This window comes from Eucyclogobius newberryi, unplaced genomic scaffold, assembly GCF_026437365.1.
Source record: "Eucyclogobius newberryi isolate DKJ021-1_F unplaced genomic scaffold, fEucNew1.0.hap1 SCAF_8, whole genome shotgun sequence".
In the NCBI taxonomy this organism is placed as follows: Eukaryota; Metazoa; Chordata; class Actinopteri; order Gobiiformes; family Gobiidae; genus Eucyclogobius; species Eucyclogobius newberryi.
Window position 1 is genome coordinate 41,037,828 of NW_027316500.1, and position 20,781 is coordinate 41,058,608.

Below are 20,781 nucleotides of genomic sequence, written 5' to 3' on the forward strand. Positions count from 1 at the left end.
ACTTTAAAAGTAAAAAAGAGTGCTTAGAACGCACAGACTTGCGTGTGTATCGCTGCCGTTTAACCTGGGGCTCAATCGTCGGGTGGAAGCTGGTCCATGCAAATGGCCGGAAGGACCATGCTGCCACATTGCCTCTTCCAGGGCCTGGGCCTTGGCTCGGAGCGGAGCAACTCATACTTACCTGGCAGGGGCGACACCATGATCAGGAAGGTGGTTCACCCAGGGCGAGGCTCGTCCATTGCACAAACAGGATGTGCTGACCCCTGTGAATTCCCCAAATGTGGGAATCTCAACTGCATAATTTCTGGTAGTGGGGGACTGCGTTCGCGCTCTCCCCTCTTGTTTTTTGTCAGAGGAAAAAAAAAAAAACCCAAAGGGTCGTTTCCATGTACGCCGCTCGCGCTCCGGCCCCTCCGCCGGGCGCTTTGCGCGGGCGCCGCTTTGGACCGTTGACGGGAGGGTCAGCGTGGGGAGAGCTCACTGCTCCCCGAACCCATTGTGGGCATCGCTTCTCGGCCTTTTGGCTAAGATCAAGTGTAGTATCTGTTCTTATCAGTTTAATATCTGATACGTCCCCTACCCGGGGACCGTATATTAAATTGATTTTTGGACCAGGGAGATGGAATTTGGGGCTTGCTCCGTCCACTCCACGCATCGGCTCGGTATTGCAGTACCTCCGAGAACGGTGCACCTCCTCTCTCAGGTTAAAAAAAGTCATTCAGTTTGTTTTCGCCGTCACGTTACATGCAAATGTGCCATCATACCCTCATGTTAAACGCTTCCTTGCCGTTTGTCTGCTCCGGAAGTGGACAAAAATTCTCGGAGACGTTTTGAGTGGAAGGGCTGGATATTTCAAATCTCCCGCCAAAAGCCCTGACTGGAGAAGAGGGGGAGGGAAGGTGAAGTATCTGTTCCTAAACCCAACCCCCTTGGGAGGTAGCCCATTCCACGTAAACCCTTGTGCAAAATAGGCCACCTTTGGAATTTGAGTGGCCCCTTTGTGGAGTACAGTACATGTGACTAGTTGTTTTGTTTTTTTTTGGGGGGGGGGGGTCAAACGCAACACCGACTTTCAAACCCATCCTCGACAAGTAAAGTCTTCGCATGAGGGCGTGCTTCTGCCCGGTTTCGAGCCGGGGACCTTTTGCGTGTGAGGCAAACGTGATAACCGCTACACTACAGAAGCGATAGTGTAGCGCAGGTACGTTGGTGGGACAAGTCCTCAGCGTCAGTGCAACGCTTTCGTGCTGGGTAAAACGCACTTTCTCTCCCCGTCTGGGAATCGAACCCAGGTCTTCCGCGTGACAAGCGGAGATACTGTCCACTATACTAACGAGGACATATGGGGCTGCAGGGGGGCCCCTTTTTTTTTTTTTTTTTTTTGGGGCGTGTGTGTCGGTGTCTTTTTCCCCCGATCTCTGTGATGAAAAGTTTGAAGGACTACGCCGACAATTCCTCCGCTCCTCCCTCTTTTCTAGGAATAAACCATCGAGTTTGGAATGAACCGTGTTAAAGATTGAAGCAAACATAAAAGGAGGCTTTGTTTCTGCCCGGTTTCGAGCCGAGGACCTTTCGCGCGTTAGGCGAACGTGATAACCGCTACACTACAGAAACGACGTGCGAGCCTGTCGTGTCCCTTTTGCCGCGCGACCGCCGATGCAAATGAGCGCGTGAACAGAAGTACACTGCCCGTGATGAAGCCCCGTGTGCCCTCAAGTACTGGACGCCGTGTGGCGCTGCAACGTGGCACTCTTGTTTCTCTTCAGAGCGTATAAATCTTTCGCCTTTTACTAAAGATTTCCGTGGAGAGGGACAACAAGAGATCTTTCCAATTTTTTGATGCCCTGCTTCAATGCGGGGCTTTTCTACCTATGTCTAAAGCAAGCAAGCGGTCATCCTCCAAGAGCAAAGGTTGTGTCTTGTCGGCCTTTAAACATGCCCTTGCGTACCCTCCGTTTGGCATCCCGTGTTCAAGAACTTTAAAAGTAAAAAAGAGTGCTTAGAACGCACAGACTTGCGTGTGTATCGCTGCCGTTTAACCTGGGGCTCAATCGTCGGGTGGAAGCTGGTCCATGCAAATGGCCGGAAGGACCATGCTGCCACATTGCCTCTTCCAGGGCCTGGGCCTTGGCTCGGAGCGGAGCAACTCATACTTACCTGGCAGGGGCGACACCATGATCAGGAAGGTGGTTCACCCAGGGCGAGGCTCGTCCATTGCACAAACAGGATGTGCTGACCCCTGTGAATTCCCCAAATGTGGGAATCTCAACTGCATAATTTCTGGTAGTGGGGGACTGCGTTCGCGCTCTCCCCTCTTGTTTTTTGTCAGAGGAAAAAAAAAAAAACCCAAAGGGTCGTTTCCATGTACGCCGCTCGCGCTCCGGCCCCTCCGCCGGGCGCTTTGCGCGGGCGCCGCTTTGGACCGTTGACGGGAGGGTCAGCGTGGGGAGAGCTCACTGCTCCCCGAACCCATTGTGGGCATCGCTTCTCGGCCTTTTGGCTAAGATCAAGTGTAGTATCTGTTCTTATCAGTTTAATATCTGATACGTCCCCTACCCGGGGACCGTATATTAAATTGATTTTTGGACCAGGGAGATGGAATTTGGGGCTTGCTCCGTCCACTCCACGCATCGGCTCGGTATTGCAGTACCTCCGAGAACGGTGCACCTCCTCTCTCAGGTTAAAAAAAGTCATTCAGTTTGTTTTCGCCGTCACGTTACATGCAAATGTGCCATCATACCCTCATGTTAAACGCTTCCTTGCCGTTTGTCTGCTCCGGAAGTGGACAAAAATTCTCGGAGACGTTTTGAGTGGAAGGGCTGGATATTTCAAATCTCCCGCCAAAAGCCCTGACTGGAGAAGAGGGGGAGGGAAGGTGAAGTATCTGTTCCTAAACCCAACCCCCTTGGGAGGTAGCCCATTCCACGTAAACCCTTGTGCAAAATAGGCCACCTTTGGAATTTGAGTGGCCCCTTTGTGGAGTACAGTACATGTGACTAGTTGTTTTGTTTTTTTTTGGGGGGGGGGGGGTCAAACGCAACACCGACTTTCAAACCCATCCTCGACAAGTAAAGTCTTCGCATGAGGGCGTGCTTCTGCCCGGTTTCGAGCCGGGGACCTTTTGCGTGTGAGGCAAACGTGATAACCGCTACACTACAGAAGCGATAGTGTAGCGCAGGTACGTTGGTGGGACAAGTCCTCAGCGTCAGTGCAACGCTTTCGTGCTGGGTAAAACGCACTTTCTCTCCCCGTCTGGGAATCGAACCCAGGTCTTCCGCGTGACAAGCGGAGATACTGTCCACTATACTAACGAGGACATATGGGGCTGCAGGGGGGCCCCTTTTTTTTTTTTTTTTTTTTTGGGGCGTGTGTGTCGGTGTCTTTTTCCCCCGATCTCTGTGATGAAAAGTTTGAAGGACTACGCCGACAATTCCTCCGCTCCTCCCTCTTTTCTAGGAATAAACCATCGAGTTTGGAATGAACCGTGTTAAAGATTGAAGCAAACATAAAAGGAGGCTTTGTTTCTGCCCGGTTTCGAGCCGAGGACCTTTCGCGCGTTAGGCGAACGTGATAACCGCTACACTACAGAAACGACGTGCGAGCCTGTCGTGTCCCTTTTGCCGCGCGACCGCCGATGCAAATGAGCGCGTGAACAGAAGTACACTGCCCGTGATGAAGCCCCGTGTGCCCTCAAGTACTGGACGCCGTGTGGCGCTGCAACGTGGCACTCTTGTTTCTCTTCAGAGCGTATAAATCTTTCGCCTTTTACTAAAGATTTCCGTGGAGAGGGACAACAAGAGATCTTTCCAATTTTTTGATGCCCTGCTTCAATGCGGGGCTTTTCTACCTATGTCTAAAGCAAGCAAGCGGTCATCCTCCAAGAGCAAAGGTTGTGTCTTGTCGGCCTTTAAACATGCCCTTGCGTACCCTCCGTTTGGCATCCCGTGTTCAAGAACTTTAAAAGTAAAAAAGAGTGCTTAGAACGCACAGACTTGCGTGTGTATCGCTGCCGTTTAACCTGGGGCTCAATCGTCGGGTGGAATCGAACCCAGGTCTTCCGCGTGACAAGCGGAGATACTGTCCACTATACTAACGAGGACATATGGGGCTGCAGGGGGGCCCCTTTTTTTTTTTTTTTTTTTTGGGGCGTGTGTGTCGGTGTCTTTTTCCCCCGATCTCTGTGATGAAAAGTTTGAAGGACTACGCCGACAATTCCTCCGCTCCTCCCTCTTTTCTAGGAATAAACCATCGAGTTTGGAATGAACCGTGTTAAAGATTGAAGCAAACATAAAAGGAGGCTTTGTTTCTGCCCGGTTTCGAGCCGAGGACCTTTCGCGCGTTAGGCGAACGTGATAACCGCTACACTACAGAAACGACGTGCGAGCCTGTCGTGTCCCTTTTGCCGCGCGACCGCCGATGCAAATGAGCGCGTGAACAGAAGTACACTGCCCGTGATGAAGCCCCGTGTGCCCTCAAGTACTGGACGCCGTGTGGCGCTGCAACGTGGCACTCTTGTTTCTCTTCAGAGCGTATAAATCTTTCGCCTTTTACTAAAGATTTCCGTGGAGAGGGACAACAAGAGATCTTTCCAATTTTTTGATGCCCTGCTTCAATGCGGGGCTTTTCTACCTATGTCTAAAGCAAGCAAGCGGTCATCCTCCAAGAGCAAAGGTTGTGTCTTGTCGGCCTTTAAACATGCCCTTGCGTACCCTCCGTTTGGCATCCCGTGTTCAAGAACTTTAAAAGTAAAAAAGAGTGCTTAGAACGCACAGACTTGCGTGTGTATCGCTGCCGTTTAACCTGGGGCTCAATCGTCGGGTGGAAGCTGGTCCATGCAAATGGCCGGAAGGACCATGCTGCCACATTGCCTCTTCCAGGGCCTGGGCCTTGGCTCGGAGCGGAGCAACTCATACTTACCTGGCAGGGGCGACACCATGATCAGGAAGGTGGTTCACCCAGGGCGAGGCTCGTCCATTGCACAAACAGGATGTGCTGACCCCTGTGAATTCCCCAAATGTGGGAATCTCAACTGCATAATTTCTGGTAGTGGGGGACTGCGTTCGCGCTCTCCCCTCTTGTTTTTTGTCAGAGGAAAAAAAAAAAAACCCAAAGGGTCGTTTCCATGTACGCCGCTCGCGCTCCGGCCCCTCCGCCGGGCGCTTTGCGCGGGCGCCGCTTTGGACCGTTGACGGGAGGGTCAGCGTGGGGAGAGCTCACTGCTCCCCGAACCCATTGTGGGCATCGCTTTTCGGCCTTTTGGCTAAGATCAAGTGTAGTATCTGTTCTTATCAGTTTAATATCTGATACGTCCCCTACCCGGGGACCGTATATTAAATTGATTTTTGGACCAGGGAGATGGAATTTGGGGCTTGCTCCGTCCACTCCACGCATCGGCTCGGTATTGCAGTACCTCCGAGAACGGTGCACCTCCTCTCTCAGGTTAAAAAAAGTCATTCAGTTTGTTTTCGCCGTCACGTTACATGCAAATGTGCCATCATACCCTCATGTTAAACGCTTCCTTGCCGTTTGTCTGCTCCGGAAGTGGACAAAAATTCTCGGAGACGTTTTGAGTGGAAGGGCTGGATATTTCAAATCTCCCGCCAAAAGCCCTGACTGGAGAAGAGGGGGAGGGAAGGTGAAGTATCTGTTCCTAAACCCAACCCCCTTGGGAGGTAGCCCATTCCACGTAAACCCTTGTGCAAAATAGGCCACCTTTGGAATTTGAGTGGCCCCTTTGTGGAGTACAGTACATGTGACTAGTTGTTTTGTTTTTTTTTGGGGGGGGGGGTCAAACGCAACACCGACTTTCAAACCCATCCTCGACAAGTAAAGTCTTCGCATGAGGGCGTGCTTCTGCCCGGTTTCGAGCCGGGGACCTTTTGCGTGTGAGGCAAACGTGATAACCGCTACACTACAGAAGCGATAGTGTAGCGCAGGTACGTTGGTGGGACAAGTCCTCAGCGTCAGTGCAACGCTTTCGTGCTGGGTAAAACGCACTTTCTCTCCCCGTCTGGGAATCGAACCCAGGTCTTCCGCGTGACAAGCGGAGATACTGTCCACTATACTAACGAGGACATATGGGGCTGCAGGGGGGCCCCTTTTTTTTTTTTTTTTTTTTGGGGCGTGTGTGTCGGTGTCTTTTTCCCCCGATCTCTGTGATGAAAAGTTTGAAGGACTACGCCGACAATTCCTCCGCTCCTCCCTCTTTTCTAGGAATAAACCATCGAGTTTGGAATGAACCGTGTTAAAGATTGAAGCAAACATAAAAGGAGGCTTTGTTTCTGCCCGGTTTCGAGCCGAGGACCTTTCGCGCGTTAGGCGAACGTGATAACCGCTACACTACAGAAACGACGTGCGAGCCTGTCGTGTCCCTTTTGCCGCGCGACCGCCGATGCAAATGAGCGCGTGAACAGAAGTACACTGCCCGTGATGAAGCCCCGTGTGCCCTCAAGTACTGGACGCCGTGTGGCGCTGCAACGTGGCACTCTTGTTTCTCTTCAGAGCGTATAAATCTTTCGCCTTTTACTAAAGATTTCCGTGGAGAGGGACAACAAGAGATCTTTCCAATTTTTTGATGCCCTGCTTCAATGCGGGGCTTTTCTACCTATGTCTAAAGCAAGCAAGCGGTCATCCTCCAAGAGCAAAGGTTGTGTCTTGTCGGCCTTTAAACATGCCCTTGCGTACCCTCCGTTTGGCATCCCGTGTTCAAGAACTTTAAAAGTAAAAAAGAGTGCTTAGAACGCACAGACTTGCGTGTGTATTGCTGCCGTTTAACCTGGGGCTCAATCGTCGGGTGGAATCGAACCCAGGTCTTCCGCGTGACAAGCGGAGATACTGTCCACTATACTAACGAGGACATATGGGGCTGCAGGGGGGCCCCTTTTTTTTTTTTTTTTTTTTGGGGCGTGTGTGTCGGTGTCTTTTTCCCCCGATCTCTGTGATGAAAAGTTTGAAGGACTACGCCGACAATTCCTCCGCTCCTCCCTCTTTTCTAGGAATAAACCATCGAGTTTGGAATGAACCGTGTTAAAGATTGAAGCAAACATAAAAGGAGGCTTTGTTTCTGCCCGGTTTCGAGCCGAGGACCTTTCGCGCGTTAGGCGAACGTGATAACCGCTAAACTACAGAAACGACGTGCGAGCCTGTCGTGTCCCTTTTGCCGCGCGACCGCCGATGCAAATGAGCGCGTGAACAGAAGTACACTGCCCGTGATGAAGCCCCGTGTGCCCTCAAGTACTGGACGCCGTGTGGCGCTGCAACGTGGCACTCTTGTTTCTCTTCAGAGCGTATAAATCTTTCGCCTTTTACTAAAGATTTCCGTGGAGAGGGACAACAAGAGATCTTTCCAATTTTTTGATGCCCTGCTTCAATGCGGGGCTTTTCTACCTATGTCTAAAGCAAGCAAGCGGTCATCCTCCAAGAGCAAAGGTTGTGTCTTGTCGGCCTTTAAACATGCCCTTGCGTACCCTCCGTTTGGCATCCCGTGTTCAAAAACTTTAAAAGTAAAAAAGAGTGCTTAGAACGCACAGACTTGCGTGTGTATCGCTGCCGTTTAACCTGGGGCTCAATCGTCGGGTGGAAGCTGGTCCATGCAAATGGCCGGAAGGACCATGCTGCCACATTGCCTCTTCCAGGGCCTGGGCCTTGGCTCGGAGCGGAGCAACTCATACTTACCTGGCAGGGGCGACACCATGATCAGGAAGGTGGTTCACCCAGGGCGAGGCTCGTCCATTGCACAAACAGGATGTGCTGACCCCTGTGAATTCCCCAAATGTGGGAATCTCAACTGCATAATTTCTGGTAGTGGGGGACTGCGTTCGCGCTCTCCCCTCTTGTTTTTTGTCAGAGGAAAAAAAAAAAAACCCAAAGGGTCGTTTCCATGTACGCCGCTCGCGCTCCGGCCCCTCCGCCGGGCGCTTTGCGCGGGCGCCGCTTTGGACCGTTGACGGGAGGGTCAGCGTGGGGAGAGCTCACTGCTCCCCGAACCCATTGTGGGCATCGCTTCTCGGCCTTTTGGCTAAGATCAAGTGTAGTATCTGTTCTTATCAGTTTAATATCTGATACGTCCCCTACCCGGGGACCGTATATTAAATTGATTTTTGGACCAGGGAGATGGAATTTGGGGCTTGCTCCGTCCACTCCACGCATCGGCTCGGTATTGCAGTACCTCCGAGAACGGTGCACCTCCTCTCTCAGGTTAAAAAAAGTCATTCAGTTTGTTTTCGCCGTCACGTTACATGCAAATGTGCCATCATACCCTCATGTTAAACGCTTCCTTGCCGTTTGTCTGCTCCGGAAGTGGACAAAAATTCTCGGAGACGTTTTGAGTGGAAGGGCTGGATATTTCAAATCTCCCGCCAAAAGCCCTGACTGGAGAAGAGGGGGAGGGAAGGTGAAGTATCTGTTCCTAAACCCAACCCCCTTGGGAGGTAGCCCATTCCACGTAAACCCTTGTGCAAAATAGGCCACCTTTGGAATTTGAGTGGCCCCTTTGTGGAGTACAGTACATATGACTAGTTGTTTTGTTTTTTTTTGGGGGGGGGGGGTCAAACGCAACACCGACTTTCAAACCCATCCTCGACAAGTAAAGTCTTCGCATGAGGGCGTGCTTCTGCCCGGTTTCGAGCCGGGGACCTTTTGCGTGTGAGGCAAACGTGATAACCGCTACACTACAGAAGCGATAGTGTAGCGCAGGTACGTTGGTGGGACAAGTCCTCAGCGTCAGTGCAACGCTTTCGTGCTGGGTAAAACGCACTTTCTCTCCCCGTCTGGGAATCGAACCCAGGTCTTCCGCGTGACAAGCGGAGATACTGTCCACTATACTAACGAGGACATATGGGGCTGCAGGGGGGCCCCTTTTTTTTTTTTTTTTTTTTTGGGGCGTGTGTGTCGGTGTCTTTTTCCCCCGATCTCTGTGATGAAAAGTTTGAAGGACTACGCCGACAATTCCTCCGCTCCTCCCTCTTTTCTAGGAATAAACCATCGAGTTTGGAATGAACCGTGTTAAAGATTGAAGCAAACATAAAAGGAGGCTTTGTTTCTGCCCGGTTTCGAGCCGAGGACCTTTCGCGCGTTAGGCGAACGTGATAACCGCTACACTACAGAAACGACGTGCGAGCCTGTCGTGTCCCTTTTGCCGCGCGACCGCCGATGCAAATGAGCGCGTGAACAGAAGTACACTGCCCGTGATGAAGCCCCGTGTGCCCTCAAGTACTGGACGACGTGTGGCGCTGCAACGTGACACTCTTGTTTCTCTTCAGAGCGTATAAATCTTTCGCCTTTTACTAAAGATTTCCGTGGAGAGGGACAACAAGAGATCTTTCTAATTTTTTGATGCCCTGCTTCAATGCGGGGCTTTTCTACCTATGTCTAAAGCAAGCAAGCGGTCATCCTCCAAGAGCAAAGGTTGTGTCTTGTCGGCCTTTAAACATGCCCTTGCGTACCCTCCGTTTGGCATCCCGTGTTCAAGAACTTTAAAAGTAAAAAAGAGTGCTTAGAACGCACAGACTTGCGTGTGTATCGCTGCCGTTTAACCTGGGGCTCAATCGTCGGGTGGAAGCTGGTCCATGCAAATGGCCGGAAGGACCATGCTGCCACATTGCCTCTTCCAGGGCCTGGGCCTTGGCTCGGAGCGGAGCAACTCATACTTACCTGGCAGGGGCGACACCATGATCAGGAAGGTGGTTCACCCAGGGCGAGGCTCGTCCATTGCACAAACAGGATGTGCTGACCCCTGTGAATTCCCCAAATGTGGGAATCTCAACTGCATAATTTCTGGTAGTGGGGGACTGCGTTCGCGCTCTCCCCTCTTGTTTTTTGTCAGAGGAAAAAAAAAAAAACCCAAAGGGTCGTTTCCATGTACGCCGCTCGCGCTCCGGCCCCTCCGCCGGGCGCTTTGCGCGGGCGCCGCTTTGGACCGTTGACGGGAGGGTCAGCGTGGGGAGAGCTCACTGCTCCCCGAACCCATTGTGGGCATCGCTTCTCGGCCTTTTGGCTAAGATCAAGTGTAGTATCTGTTCTTATCAGTGTAATATCTGATACGTCCCCTACCCGGGGACCGTATATTAAATTGATTTTTGGACCAGGGAGATGGAATTTGGGGCTTGCTCCGTCCACTCCACGCATCGGCTCGGTATTGCAGTACCTCCGAGAACGGTGCACCTCCTCTCTCAGGTTTAAAAAAAAAAGTCATTCAGTTTGTTTTCGTCGTCACGTTACATGCAAATGTGCCATCATACCCTCATGTGAAACGCTTCCTTGCCGTTTGTCTGCTCCGGAAGTGGACAAAAATTCTCGGAGACGTTTTGAGTGGAAGGGCTGGATATTTCAAATCTCCCGCCAAAAGCCCTGACTGGAGAAGAGGGGGAGGGAAGGTGAAGTATCTGTTCCTAAACCCAACCCCCTTGGGAGGTAGCCCATTCCACGTAAACCCTTGTGCAAAATAGGCCACCTTTGGAATTTGAGTGGCCCCTTTGTGAAGTACAGTACATGTGACTAGTTGTTTTTTTTTTTTTTGGGGGGGGTCAAACGCAACACCGACTTTCAAACCCATCCTCGACAAGTAAAGTCTTCGCATGAGGGCGTGCTTCTGCCCGGTTTCGAGCCGGGGACCTTTTGCGTGTGAGGCAAACGTGATAACCGCTACACTACAGAAGCGATAGTGTAGCGCAGGTACGTTGGTGGGACAAGTCCTCAGCGTCAGTGCAACGCTTTCGTGCTGGGTAAAACGCACTTTCTCTCCCCGTCTGGGAATCGAACCCAGGTCTTCCGCGCGGCAGCCGTGGATTCTTTAGCTAAACAGCCCTAAACAGAATCCCATTCATTTCCTATGGTAGTGCTAAACCACTACGGATGTAATATACTTTTGGCCAGCGGCGGCGCTGTGGCGAGAGCGCGCCATGTTTGAATGCAGAGTGACGTCATTCATTCAATGTGACCGGGACAAGTTTAGCACTAGATCTGCTCCTGTTTTCACCTTCTTATGGACATTTTACTGCCCCAGAACACTCGTATTTTGTGGCATTTATAACGGGCATTTGAGGACGTTTTCAGGTAAAGTTCGTCTTGTGTTTTGCACTTTTGAAACTGTGTTTTTAGTCACGTAAAATCACTGCTACTTCCATGTCTCTGTTGTGTGTCTGTCTCAGTCAAACCATCACAGAGTGAACAGATGAATGCTTCATGCTCCATGTGTGTCTGTCTCAGTCAAACCATCACAGAGTGAACAGATGAATGCTTCATGCTGACTGTAGTTTGACAGCCAGTGCAGTGTTTCTAAATGTGTGTCATGTCTTGTATTTCACGTGTTGCTTATCACTAAAACATTCATCTGTTTTGTTCTGTAGTTCCTCCTCCAGTGAAGCTTCAGCCGCAGTCGTCACAACAGGCCGCCTCCCCCTCCACTGCCCCTGAGCCAATCAGCCAACAGCACGCTACACCCGACCACAAAACTACATATTTATCATTACATCATCATCACATCAAATTATTAAATGCATCATCTTCACTCAACATCAGCCCGAAAAAGCTGGAGCAAACACAGACACTCTGGCAGCACCACCACAACTCTGCCTGTCGTCACCACGACACCTGCCACGCCTCCTAGAGCTCCGACCATCACCTCGTCTCCTCCTACAGCTCTGACCATCACCGTCTCTTTCTCAGGATGCCCTGAGCAGCAGCAGCAGCAGCCCTGAAGAAACACCACCTTTAAGGACTTTGTGGACACAGAGTTCTTCCAGAGGGAGCTGGAGGCCACAAGACAGAGAGAGGAGGAAAGGAAGCAACAGAAGAGGAAGAGAGAGGAGTCACCTGCCCCAGGGAGAACGTGCAGGTTCTGCCCCAGAGAGAACGTGCAGGTTCTGCAAACTGGAGCTGAAGCAGGCCCTCACAGTCCTCACATCCACACATACTTCCCTGGACTGTATATATCTGTATATTTATTGTAAATACTACTGTAAAGTAATGAATGCTGTCTGAATTGTAAATAAATGAAACTTAATATTTCTGGTATTTTCCCTGTCAATAAATATTCTTAAAAGTACATGTTTTTTTGTGTTTTCTTTCCAATATAGCAATACAACAATATTCTTTAAATGATTGAGATATCATATCATTAATAATATGAGTAAATGTTTTATTTCTCTGCAGAACATAAACTGAACACAATAGTACAGTTCAGTGCTGCAGTGTTAGAGATGTGATAGTGTGACCTCTGACCCCTGCGGACTAAACTCCTGGAGTTTTCTGACCCACTCCAAGTTTATTCATGCAGAAGATGTGACGTGGGTAAATCTCTTAAGGTGAAGCAGAAATCACTTTTTGTGATCAATTTGTGATTTTATTAATATTGCAAATCAGTCCCAGCAGCTGCATGTGAGTCCTTCTCATGATCTGACCTTTTAACAAGTGCAAACTGACACACCAACTCATAAACTTTATACATTTAAAGTTTGAACTTATAAACTTCATATATTTAAAGTTTTGATCCTTTGAAACGTTCCTCTTCTTCTGGGCACAGCAGGATTTGAACTCGGGTCTCTTGAGATGAATTTGTCAATGAACACGAATCTCTGCATTCTGATTGGTTGGCCTTCATCACAGTGGCACATGGCACACAGGCTCATTCTGATTGGCTGGCGCTCTATGCCCACTATCCACGGCTGGCCGAGCTGGGGTCGGGCCTGGTTAGTACTTGGATGGGAGACCGCCTGGGAATACCAGGTGCTGTGAGCTTTTATCTTCTTTTGTAAAGCCTTCAACAGACAAAGAAACAAAGAAACACAGTATGTGTGCATATTTTGAAACTAAAGTGGAACCAAAAACACAGTCAATTTGACTTTAAAATCACACATTTTTGTACAAACTGCCATTTAGAATATGGACAGCAGAGGGAGCTGTCCTGCTACTTTTGTACATTTAGAGTCTTTTATGACCAAAAAATATATTCTGAAACTTGTAAAAAAGGATGTAAAAATACCAGGTGCTGAAAGCAATTTTCAACGCAATTGACCTGTTTAATAAAAAATAAAAAAAGAGTATTTATGCCCCAAGAAACCCCTGAGAAACATTGTTGTCCTGCTACTTTTGTACATTTTGAGCGAGTATTTTATGCCCCAAAAATATTTTGAAGCTTGTAAAAAGTATGTAAAAAATACCAGGTGCTGAAAGCATTTTTTAAACAATTGAGTGTAAAATAAAGATAAAAATATAGAGTATTTTAAGCAAAAAAATCAAAACAAAACTTTACTGTCTTGCTACTTTTGTACATTTGAGAGTATTTTAGGCCAAAAAATATATATATATATTTTGAAGCCTGTTAAAAGTATGTAAAAATGTTCAGCACAATTTACCTGTTTTATAAAAAAAAAAAAAAAAAAGAGTATTAATGCAAAAAAAATTGATTTTTGGACCAGGGAGATGGAATTTGGGGCTTGCTCCGTCCACTCCACGCATCGGCTCGGTATTGCAGTACCTCCGAGAACGGTGCACCTCCTCTCTCAGGTTAAAAAAAGTCATTCAGTTTGTTTTCGCCGTCACGTTACATGCAAATGTGCCATCATACCCTCATGTTAAACGCTTCCTTGCCGTTTGTCTGCTCCGGAAGTGGACAAAAATTCTCGGAGACGTTTTGAGTGGAAGGGCTGGATATTTCAAATCTCCCGCCAAAAGCCCTGACTGGAGAAGAGGGGGAGGGAAGGTGAAGTATCTGTTCCTAAACCCAACCCCCTTGGGAGGTAGCCCATTCCACGTAAACCCTTGTGCAAAATAGGCCACCTTTGGAATTTGAGTGGCCCCTTTGTGGAGTACAGTACATATGACTAGTTGTTTTGTTTTTTTTTGGGGGGGGGGGGTCAAACGCAACACCGACTTTCAAACCCATCCTCGACAAGTAAAGTCTTCGCATGAGGGCGTGCTTCTGCCCGGTTTCGAGCCGGGGACCTTTTGCGTGTGAGGCAAACGTGATAACCGCTACACTACAGAAGCGATAGTGTAGCGCAGGTACGTTGGTGGGACAAGTCCTCAGCGTCAGTGCAACGCTTTCGTGCTGGGTAAAACGCACTTTCTCTCCCCGTCTGGGAATCGAACCCAGGTCTTCCGCGTGACAAGCGGAGATACTGTCCACTATACTAACGAGGACATATGGGGCTGCAGGGGGGCCCCTTTTTTTTTTTTTTTTTTTTAGGGGCGTGTGTGTCGGTGTCTTTTTCCCCCGATCTCTGTGATGAAAAGTTTGAAGGACTACGCCGACAATTCCTCCGCTCCTCCCTCTTTTCTAGGAATAAACCATCGAGTTTGGAATGAACCGTGTTAAAGATTGAAGCAAACATAAAAGGAGGCTTTGTTTCTGCCCGGTTTCGAGCCGAGGACCTTTCGCGCGTTAGGCGAACGTGATAACCGCTACACTACAGAAACGACGTGCGAGCCTGTCGTGTCCCTTTTGCCGCGCGACCGCCGATGCAAATGAGCGCGTGAACAGAAGTACACTGCCCGTGATGAAGCCCCGTGTGCCCTCAAGTACTGGACGACGTGTGGCGCTGCAACGTGACACTCTTGTTTCTCTTCAGAGCGTATAAATCTTTCGCCTTTTACTAAAGATTTCCGTGGAGAGGGACAACAAGAGATCTTTCTAATTTTTTGATGCCCTGCTTCAATGCGGGGCTTTTCTACCTATGTCTAAAGCAAGCAAGCGGTCATCCTCCAAGAGCAAAGGTTGTGTCTTGTCGGCCTTTAAACATGCCCTTGCGTACCCTCCGTTTGGCATCCCGTGTTCAAGAACTTTAAAAGTAAAAAAGAGTGCTTAGAACGCACAGACTTGCGTGTGTATCGCTGCCGTTTAACCTGGGGCTCAATCGTCGGGTGGAAGCTGGTCCATGCAAATGGCCGGAAGGACCATGCTGCCACATTGCCTCTTCCAGGGCCTGGGCCTTGGCTCGGAGCGGAGCAACTCATACTTACCTGGCAGGGGCGACACCATGATCAGGAAGGTGGTTCACCCAGGGCGAGGCTCGTCCATTGCACAAACAGGATGTGCTGACCCCTGTGAATTCCCCAAATGTGGGAATCTCAACTGCATAATTTCTGGTAGTGGGGGACTGCGTTCGCGCTCTCCCCTCTTGTTTTTTGTCAGAGGAAAAAAAAAAAAACCCAAAGGGTCGTTTCCATGTACGCCGCTCGCGCTCCGGCCCCTCCGCCGGGCGCTTTGCGCGGGCGCCGCTTTGGACCGTTGACGGGAGGGTCAGCGTGGGGAGAGCTCACTGCTCCCCGAACCCATTGTGGGCATCGCTTCTCGGCCTTTTGGCTAAGATCAAGTGTAGTATCTGTTCTTATCAGTGTAATATCTGATACGTCCCCTACCCGGGGACCGTATATTAAATTGATTTTTGGACCAGGGAGATGGAATTTGGGGCTTGCTCCGTCCACTCCACGCATCGGCTCGGTATTGCAGTACCTCCGAGAACGGTGCACCTCCTCTCTCAGGTTTAAAAAAAAAAGTCATTCAGTTTGTTTTCGTCGTCACGTTACATGCAAATGTGCCATCATACCCTCATGTGAAACGCTTCCTTGCCGTTTGTCTGCTCCGGAAGTGGACAAAAATTCTCGGAGACGTTTTGAGTGGAAGGGCTGGATATTTCAAATCTCCCGCCAAAAGCCCTGACTGGAGAAGAGGGGGAGGGAAGGTGAAGTATCTGTTCCTAAACCCAACCCCCTTGGGAGGTAGCCCATTCCACGTAAACCCTTGTGCAAAATAGGCCACCTTTGGAATTTGAGTGGCCCCTTTGTGAAGTACAGTACATGTGACTAGTTGTTTTTTTTTTTTTTGGGGGGGGTCAAACGCAACACCGACTTTCAAACCCATCCTCGACAAGTAAAGTCTTCGCATGAGGGCGTGCTTCTGCCCGGTTTCGAGCCGGGGACCTTTTGCGTGTGAGGCAAACGTGATAACCGCTACACTACAGAAGCGATAGTGTAGCGCAGGTACGTTGGTGGGACAAGTCCTCAGCGTCAGTGCAACGCTTTCGTGCTGGGTAAAACGCACTTTCTCTCCCCGTCTGGGAATCGAACCCAGGTCTTCCGCGCGGCAGCCGTGGATTCTTTAGCTAAACAGCCCTAAACAGAATCCCATTCATTTCCTATGGTAGTGCTAAACCACTACGGATGTAATATACTTTTGGCCAGCGGCGGCGCTGTGGCGAGAGCGCGCCATGTTTGAATGCAGAGTGACGTCATTCATTCAATGTGACCGGGACAAGTTTAGCACTAGATCTGCTCCTGTTTTCACCTTCTTATGGACATTTTACTGCCCCAGAACACTCGTATTTTGTGGCATTTATAACGGGCATTTGAGGACGTTTTCAGGTAAAGTTCGTCTTGTGTTTTGCACTTTTGAAACTGTGTTTTTAGTCACGTAAAATCACTGCTACTTCCATGTCTCTGTTGTGTGTCTGTCTCAGTCAAACCATCACAGAGTGAACAGATGAATGCTTCATGCTCCATGTGTGTCTGTCTCAGTCAAACCATCACAGAGTGAACAGATGAATGCTTCATGCTGACTGTAGTTTGACAGCCAGTGCAGTGTTTCTAAATGTGTGTCATGTCTTGTATTTCACGTGTTGCTTATCACTAAAACATTCATCTGTTTTGTTCTGTAGTTCCTCCTCCAGTGAAGCTTCAGCCGCAGTCGTCACAACAGGCCGCCTCCCCCTCCACTGCCCCTGAGCCAATCAGCCAACAGCACGCTACACCCGACCACAAAACTACATATTTATCATTACATCATCATCACATCAAATTATTAAATGCATCATCTTCACTCAACATCAGCCCGAAAAAGCTGGAGCAAACACAGACACTCTGGCAGCACCACCACAACTCTGCCTGTCGTCACCACGACACCTGCCACGCCTCCTAGAGCTCCGACCATCACCTCGTCTCCTCCTACAGCTCTGACCATCACCGTCTCTTTCTCAGGATGCCCTGAGCAGCAGCAGCAGCAGCCCTGAAGAAACACCACCTTTAAGGACTTTGTGGACACAGAGTTCTTCCAGAGGGAGCTGGAGGCCACAAGACAGAGAGAGGAGGAAAGGAAGCAACAGAAGAGGAAGAGAGAGGAGTCACCTGCCCCAGGGAGAACGTGCAGGTTCTGCCCCAGAGAGAACGTGCAGGTTCTGCAAACTGGAGCTGAAGCAGGCCCTCACAGTCCTCACATCCACACATACTTCCCTGGACTGTATATATCTGTATATTTATTGTAAATACTACTGTAAAGTAATGAATGCTGTCTGAATTGTAAATAAATGAAACTTAATATTTCTGGTATTTTCCCTGTCAATAAATATTCTTAAAAGTACATGTTTTTTTGTGTTTTCTTTCCAATATAGCAATACAACAATATTCTTTAAATGATTGAGATATCATATCATTAATAATATGAGTAAATGTTTTATTTCTCTGCAGAACATAAACTGAACACAATAGTACAGTTCAGTGCTGCAGTGTTAGAGATGTGATAGTGTGACCTCTGACCCCTGCGGACTAAACTCCTGGAGTTTTCTGACCCACTCCAAGTTTATTCATGCAGAAGATGTGACGTGGGTAAATCTCTTAAGGTGAAGCAGAAATCACTTTTTGTGATCAATTTGTGATTTTATTAATATTGCAAATCAGTCCCAGCAGCTGCATGTGAGTCCTTCTCATGATCTGACCTTTTAACAAGTGCAAACTGACACACCAACTCATAAACTTTATACATTTAAAGTTTGAACTTATAAACTTCATATATTTAAAGTTTTGATCCTTTGAAACGTTCCTCTTCTTCTGGGCACAGCAGGATTTGAACTCGGGTCTCTTGAGATGAATTTGTCAATGAACACGAATCTCTGCATTCTGATTGGTTGGCCTTCATCACAGTGGCACATGGCACACAGGCTCATTCTGATTGGCTGGCGCTCTATGCCCACTATCCACGGCTGGCCGAGCTGGGGTCGGGCCTGGTTAGTACTTGGATGGGAGACCGCCTGGGAATACCAGGTGCTGTAAGCTTTTATCTTCTTTTGTAAAGCCTTCAACAGACAAAGAAACAAAGAAACACAGTATGTGTGCATATTTTGAAACTAAAGTGGAACCAAAAACACAGTCAATTTGACTTTAAAATCACACATTTTTGTACAAACTGCCATTTAGAATATGGACAGCAGAGGGAGCTGTCCTGCTACTTTTGTACATTTAGAGTCTTTTATGACCAAAAAATATATTCTGAAACTTGTAAAAAAGGATGTAAAAATACCAGGTGCTGAAAGCAATTTTCAACGCAATTGACCTGTTTAATAAAAAATAAAAAAAGAGTATTTTTGCACCAAGAAACCCCTGAGAAACATTGTTGTCCTGCTACTTTTGTACATTTTGAGCGAGTATTTTATGCCCCAAAAATATTTTGAAGCTTGTAAAAAGTATGTAAAAAATACCAGGTGCTGAAAGCATTTTTTAAACAATTGAGTGTAAAATAAAGATAAAAATATAGAGTATTTTAAGCAAAAAAATCAAAACAAAACTTTACTGTCTTGCTACTTTTGTACATTTGAGAGTATTTTAGGCCAAAAAATATATATATATATATATTTTGAAGCCTGTTAAAAGTATGTAAAAATGTTCAGCACAATTTACCTGTTTTATAAAAAAAAAAAAAAAAGAGTATTAATGCAAAAAACAAACAAACATTGTTGTCCTGCTACTTTTGTACATTTGAGAGAATATTTTATGCCCCCAAAAATATTTTGAAGCTTGTAAAAAAGTATGTAAAAATATCAGGTGCGGAAAGCATTTTTTGAAACAATTGAGTGTAAATTAAAGATAAAAAGAGTATTTTAAGCAAAAACTAAGCAAAACATTGCTGTCCTGCTACTTTTGTACATTTTGAGAGTAATTTATGCAAAAATACCAGGCGCCATCAGCATTTTTTGAAATGATTTACAAAACTAAAAACTTATTTTGACTAAACAGGTGGTGCCTATATGGTATTTTCTATGTATTTCATGGAAACAGAGTATTTTATGCCAAAACACATAGGAATAATAGAATAATATTCAGGCTAAAAGCAGGGAAATGGCCAAATGATAAAGAAAGCCCAAAAGGTGTCTTGAAACATTGACTCTTACATTTGAGCAGGGTTTTCTTTAGGTTGAAAGAGTCAAGTTGACAAGAAAAGCTTGTCTGTTCCTCCTGGAAAAGCACGAGTCCCATTCCCCATCTGGAGCTGGTGAAACATGGATATAAAAGCAGTCTCCACCCCAGAGCCCTTCGCTTACGGCCATACCACCCTGAACACGCCCCATCTCGTCTGATCTCGGAAGCTAAGCAGGGTCGTGCCTGGTTAGTACTTGGATGGGAGACCGCCTGGGAATACCAGGTGCTGTAAGCTTTTATCTTCTTTTGTAAAGCCTTCAACAGACAAAGAAACAAAGAAACACAGTATGTGTGCATATTTTGAAACTAAAGTGGAACCAAAAACACAGTCAATTTGACTTTAAAATCACACATTTTTGTACAAACTGCCATTTAGAATATGGACAGCAGAGGGAGCTGTCCTGCTACTTTTGTACATTTAGAGTCTTTTATGACCAAAAAATATATTCTGAAACTTGTAAAAAAGGATGTAAAAATACCAGGTGCTGAAAGCAATTTTCAACGCAATTGACCTGTTTAATAAAAAATAAAAAAAGAGTATTTATGCCCCAAGAAACCCCTGAGAAACATTGTTGTCCTGCTACTTTTGTACATTTTGAGCGAGTATTTTATGCCCCAAAAATATTTTGAAGCTTGTAAAAAGTATGTAAAAAATACCAGGTGCTGAAAGCATTTTTTAAACAATTGAGTGTAAAATAAAGATAAAAATATAGAGTATTTTAAGCAAAAAAATCAAAACAAAACTTTACTGTCTTGCTACTTTTGTACATTTGAGAGTATTTTAGGCCAAAATATATATATATATATATATATATATTTTGAAGCCTGTTAAAAGTATGTAAAAATGTTCAGCACAATTTACCTGTTTTATAAAAAAAAAGAAAAAAGAGTATTAATGCAAAAAAAAAAAAAAAAAAAAACATTGTTGTCCTGCTACTTTTGTACATTTGAGAGAATATTTTATGCCCCCAAAAATATTTTGAAGCTTGTAAAAAAATATGTAAAAATATCAGGTGCGGAAAGCATTTTTTGAAACAATTGAGTGTAAATTAAAGATAAAAAGAGTATTTTAAGCAAAAACTAAGCAAAACATTGCTGTCCTGCTACTTTTGTACATTTTGAGAGTAATTTATGCAAAAATACCAGGCGCCATCAGCATTTTTTGAAATGATTTACAAAACTAAAAACTTATTTTGACTAAACAGGTGGTGCCTATATGGTATTTTCTATGTATTTCATGGAAACAGAGTATTTTATGCCAAAACACATAGGAATAATAGAATAATATTCAGGCTAAAAGCAGGGAAATGGCCAAATGATAAAGAAAGCCCAAAAGGTGTCTTGAAACATTGACTCTTACATTTGAGCAGGGTTTTCTTTAGGTTGAAAGAGTCAAGTTGACAAGAAAAGCTTGTCTGCCGAAAGCCGCCGCGGGGCCGCGGTGCAGGCAGTCTCGGCTGGTTCTCCGCGCCCCCCGCCCTCTTGCCTCCGGGGATGGGACCTCCGCCCACCCCCGCGCAGCAGGGCGTGCGGTCCGAAGGGCGACGGCCGTGCTCAGCCCCTGGGCCGGGGGCTCTGCGCCAGTCCTTTGGCCTCCGC

The 20,781-nt window shown here is 47.2% G+C and overlaps 38 non-coding genes and 1 pseudogene across 38 annotated transcripts; 21 read left to right on the forward strand and 18 right to left on the reverse strand.

Moving 5' to 3' along the window:
• The first annotated feature begins 173 nt into the window (after positions 1 to 173).
• Positions 174 to 339, forward strand: LOC140351715 (U1 spliceosomal RNA). The gene has a single exon (XR_011925407.1). It is a non-coding gene; the product is annotated as a U1 spliceosomal RNA (small nuclear RNA).
• A 165-nt stretch (positions 340 to 504) lies between these two features.
• On the forward strand, positions 505 to 696 carry LOC140351726 (U2 spliceosomal RNA). The gene has a single exon (XR_011925418.1). It is a non-coding gene; the product is annotated as a U2 spliceosomal RNA (small nuclear RNA).
• Positions 697 to 1,113: 417 nt separating this feature from the next.
• Positions 1,114 to 1,186, reverse strand: trnav-cac (transfer RNA valine (anticodon CAC)). The gene has a single exon. It is a non-coding gene; the product is annotated as a tRNA-Val (tRNA).
• An 81-nt stretch (positions 1,187 to 1,267) lies between these two features.
• On the reverse strand, positions 1,268 to 1,339 carry trnad-guc (transfer RNA aspartic acid (anticodon GUC)). The gene has a single exon. It is a non-coding gene; the product is annotated as a tRNA-Asp (tRNA).
• A 202-nt stretch (positions 1,340 to 1,541) lies between these two features.
• On the reverse strand, positions 1,542 to 1,614 carry trnav-aac (transfer RNA valine (anticodon AAC)). The gene has a single exon. It is a non-coding gene; the product is annotated as a tRNA-Val (tRNA).
• A 134-nt stretch (positions 1,615 to 1,748) lies between these two features.
• LOC140351745 (U5 spliceosomal RNA) lies at positions 1,749 to 1,862 on the forward strand. Its single transcript, XR_011925432.1, has one exon. It is a non-coding gene; the product is annotated as a U5 spliceosomal RNA (small nuclear RNA).
• A 287-nt stretch (positions 1,863 to 2,149) lies between these two features.
• LOC140351716 (U1 spliceosomal RNA) lies at positions 2,150 to 2,315 on the forward strand. Its single transcript, XR_011925408.1, has one exon. It is a non-coding gene; the product is annotated as a U1 spliceosomal RNA (small nuclear RNA).
• A 165-nt stretch (positions 2,316 to 2,480) lies between these two features.
• Positions 2,481 to 2,672, forward strand: LOC140351727 (U2 spliceosomal RNA). Its single transcript, XR_011925419.1, has one exon. It is a non-coding gene; the product is annotated as a U2 spliceosomal RNA (small nuclear RNA).
• A 418-nt stretch (positions 2,673 to 3,090) lies between these two features.
• trnav-cac (transfer RNA valine (anticodon CAC)) lies at positions 3,091 to 3,163 on the reverse strand. Its single transcript has one exon. It is a non-coding gene; the product is annotated as a tRNA-Val (tRNA).
• An 81-nt stretch (positions 3,164 to 3,244) lies between these two features.
• trnad-guc (transfer RNA aspartic acid (anticodon GUC)) lies at positions 3,245 to 3,316 on the reverse strand. Its single transcript has one exon. It is a non-coding gene; the product is annotated as a tRNA-Asp (tRNA).
• Positions 3,317 to 3,519: 203 nt separating this feature from the next.
• Positions 3,520 to 3,592, reverse strand: trnav-aac (transfer RNA valine (anticodon AAC)). The gene has a single exon. It is a non-coding gene; the product is annotated as a tRNA-Val (tRNA).
• Positions 3,593 to 3,726: 134 nt separating this feature from the next.
• Positions 3,727 to 3,840, forward strand: LOC140351695 (U5 spliceosomal RNA). The gene has a single exon (XR_011925388.1). It is a non-coding gene; the product is annotated as a U5 spliceosomal RNA (small nuclear RNA).
• A 461-nt stretch (positions 3,841 to 4,301) lies between these two features.
• On the reverse strand, positions 4,302 to 4,374 carry trnav-aac (transfer RNA valine (anticodon AAC)). Its single transcript has one exon. It is a non-coding gene; the product is annotated as a tRNA-Val (tRNA).
• A 134-nt stretch (positions 4,375 to 4,508) lies between these two features.
• On the forward strand, positions 4,509 to 4,622 carry LOC140351696 (U5 spliceosomal RNA). Its single transcript, XR_011925389.1, has one exon. It is a non-coding gene; the product is annotated as a U5 spliceosomal RNA (small nuclear RNA).
• A 287-nt stretch (positions 4,623 to 4,909) lies between these two features.
• LOC140351717 (U1 spliceosomal RNA) lies at positions 4,910 to 5,075 on the forward strand. Its single transcript, XR_011925409.1, has one exon. It is a non-coding gene; the product is annotated as a U1 spliceosomal RNA (small nuclear RNA).
• Positions 5,076 to 5,240: 165 nt separating this feature from the next.
• On the forward strand, positions 5,241 to 5,432 carry LOC140351732 (U2 spliceosomal RNA). The gene has a single exon (XR_011925423.1). It is a non-coding gene; the product is annotated as a U2 spliceosomal RNA (small nuclear RNA).
• Positions 5,433 to 5,848: 416 nt separating this feature from the next.
• Positions 5,849 to 5,921, reverse strand: trnav-cac (transfer RNA valine (anticodon CAC)). The gene has a single exon. It is a non-coding gene; the product is annotated as a tRNA-Val (tRNA).
• Positions 5,922 to 6,002: 81 nt separating this feature from the next.
• Positions 6,003 to 6,074, reverse strand: trnad-guc (transfer RNA aspartic acid (anticodon GUC)). Its single transcript has one exon. It is a non-coding gene; the product is annotated as a tRNA-Asp (tRNA).
• A 202-nt stretch (positions 6,075 to 6,276) lies between these two features.
• On the reverse strand, positions 6,277 to 6,349 carry trnav-aac (transfer RNA valine (anticodon AAC)). Its single transcript has one exon. It is a non-coding gene; the product is annotated as a tRNA-Val (tRNA).
• Positions 6,350 to 6,483: 134 nt separating this feature from the next.
• LOC140351697 (U5 spliceosomal RNA) lies at positions 6,484 to 6,597 on the forward strand. Its single transcript, XR_011925390.1, has one exon. It is a non-coding gene; the product is annotated as a U5 spliceosomal RNA (small nuclear RNA).
• A 668-nt stretch (positions 6,598 to 7,265) lies between these two features.
• On the forward strand, positions 7,266 to 7,379 carry LOC140351698 (U5 spliceosomal RNA). The gene has a single exon (XR_011925391.1). It is a non-coding gene; the product is annotated as a U5 spliceosomal RNA (small nuclear RNA).
• A 287-nt stretch (positions 7,380 to 7,666) lies between these two features.
• Positions 7,667 to 7,832, forward strand: LOC140351718 (U1 spliceosomal RNA). Its single transcript, XR_011925410.1, has one exon. It is a non-coding gene; the product is annotated as a U1 spliceosomal RNA (small nuclear RNA).
• A 165-nt stretch (positions 7,833 to 7,997) lies between these two features.
• Positions 7,998 to 8,189, forward strand: LOC140351729 (U2 spliceosomal RNA). Its single transcript, XR_011925420.1, has one exon. It is a non-coding gene; the product is annotated as a U2 spliceosomal RNA (small nuclear RNA).
• Positions 8,190 to 8,606: 417 nt separating this feature from the next.
• On the reverse strand, positions 8,607 to 8,679 carry trnav-cac (transfer RNA valine (anticodon CAC)). Its single transcript has one exon. It is a non-coding gene; the product is annotated as a tRNA-Val (tRNA).
• Positions 8,680 to 8,760: 81 nt separating this feature from the next.
• On the reverse strand, positions 8,761 to 8,832 carry trnad-guc (transfer RNA aspartic acid (anticodon GUC)). The gene has a single exon. It is a non-coding gene; the product is annotated as a tRNA-Asp (tRNA).
• Positions 8,833 to 9,035: 203 nt separating this feature from the next.
• trnav-aac (transfer RNA valine (anticodon AAC)) lies at positions 9,036 to 9,108 on the reverse strand. The gene has a single exon. It is a non-coding gene; the product is annotated as a tRNA-Val (tRNA).
• Positions 9,109 to 9,242: 134 nt separating this feature from the next.
• Positions 9,243 to 9,356, forward strand: LOC140351699 (U5 spliceosomal RNA). The gene has a single exon (XR_011925392.1). It is a non-coding gene; the product is annotated as a U5 spliceosomal RNA (small nuclear RNA).
• Positions 9,357 to 9,643: 287 nt separating this feature from the next.
• LOC140351719 (U1 spliceosomal RNA) lies at positions 9,644 to 9,809 on the forward strand. Its single transcript, XR_011925411.1, has one exon. It is a non-coding gene; the product is annotated as a U1 spliceosomal RNA (small nuclear RNA).
• Positions 9,810 to 9,974: 165 nt separating this feature from the next.
• Positions 9,975 to 10,166, forward strand: LOC140351730 (U2 spliceosomal RNA). Its single transcript, XR_011925421.1, has one exon. It is a non-coding gene; the product is annotated as a U2 spliceosomal RNA (small nuclear RNA).
• A 417-nt stretch (positions 10,167 to 10,583) lies between these two features.
• On the reverse strand, positions 10,584 to 10,656 carry trnav-cac (transfer RNA valine (anticodon CAC)). The gene has a single exon. It is a non-coding gene; the product is annotated as a tRNA-Val (tRNA).
• Positions 10,657 to 13,348: 2,692 nt separating this feature from the next.
• Positions 13,349 to 13,496, forward strand: LOC140351735 (U2 spliceosomal RNA; annotated as a pseudogene).
• Positions 13,497 to 13,913: 417 nt separating this feature from the next.
• On the reverse strand, positions 13,914 to 13,986 carry trnav-cac (transfer RNA valine (anticodon CAC)). Its single transcript has one exon. It is a non-coding gene; the product is annotated as a tRNA-Val (tRNA).
• Positions 13,987 to 14,067: 81 nt separating this feature from the next.
• Positions 14,068 to 14,139, reverse strand: trnad-guc (transfer RNA aspartic acid (anticodon GUC)). Its single transcript has one exon. It is a non-coding gene; the product is annotated as a tRNA-Asp (tRNA).
• Positions 14,140 to 14,342: 203 nt separating this feature from the next.
• Positions 14,343 to 14,415, reverse strand: trnav-aac (transfer RNA valine (anticodon AAC)). The gene has a single exon. It is a non-coding gene; the product is annotated as a tRNA-Val (tRNA).
• Positions 14,416 to 14,549: 134 nt separating this feature from the next.
• On the forward strand, positions 14,550 to 14,663 carry LOC140351700 (U5 spliceosomal RNA). The gene has a single exon (XR_011925393.1). It is a non-coding gene; the product is annotated as a U5 spliceosomal RNA (small nuclear RNA).
• A 287-nt stretch (positions 14,664 to 14,950) lies between these two features.
• LOC140351720 (U1 spliceosomal RNA) lies at positions 14,951 to 15,116 on the forward strand. The gene has a single exon (XR_011925412.1). It is a non-coding gene; the product is annotated as a U1 spliceosomal RNA (small nuclear RNA).
• A 165-nt stretch (positions 15,117 to 15,281) lies between these two features.
• Positions 15,282 to 15,473, forward strand: LOC140351731 (U2 spliceosomal RNA). The gene has a single exon (XR_011925422.1). It is a non-coding gene; the product is annotated as a U2 spliceosomal RNA (small nuclear RNA).
• A 417-nt stretch (positions 15,474 to 15,890) lies between these two features.
• Positions 15,891 to 15,963, reverse strand: trnav-cac (transfer RNA valine (anticodon CAC)). The gene has a single exon. It is a non-coding gene; the product is annotated as a tRNA-Val (tRNA).
• Positions 15,964 to 19,298: 3,335 nt separating this feature from the next.
• Positions 19,299 to 19,417, forward strand: LOC140351694 (5S ribosomal RNA). Its single transcript, XR_011925387.1, has one exon. It is a non-coding gene; the product is annotated as a 5S ribosomal RNA (ribosomal RNA).
• The last annotated feature ends 1,364 nt before the right edge of the window (positions 19,418 to 20,781 follow it).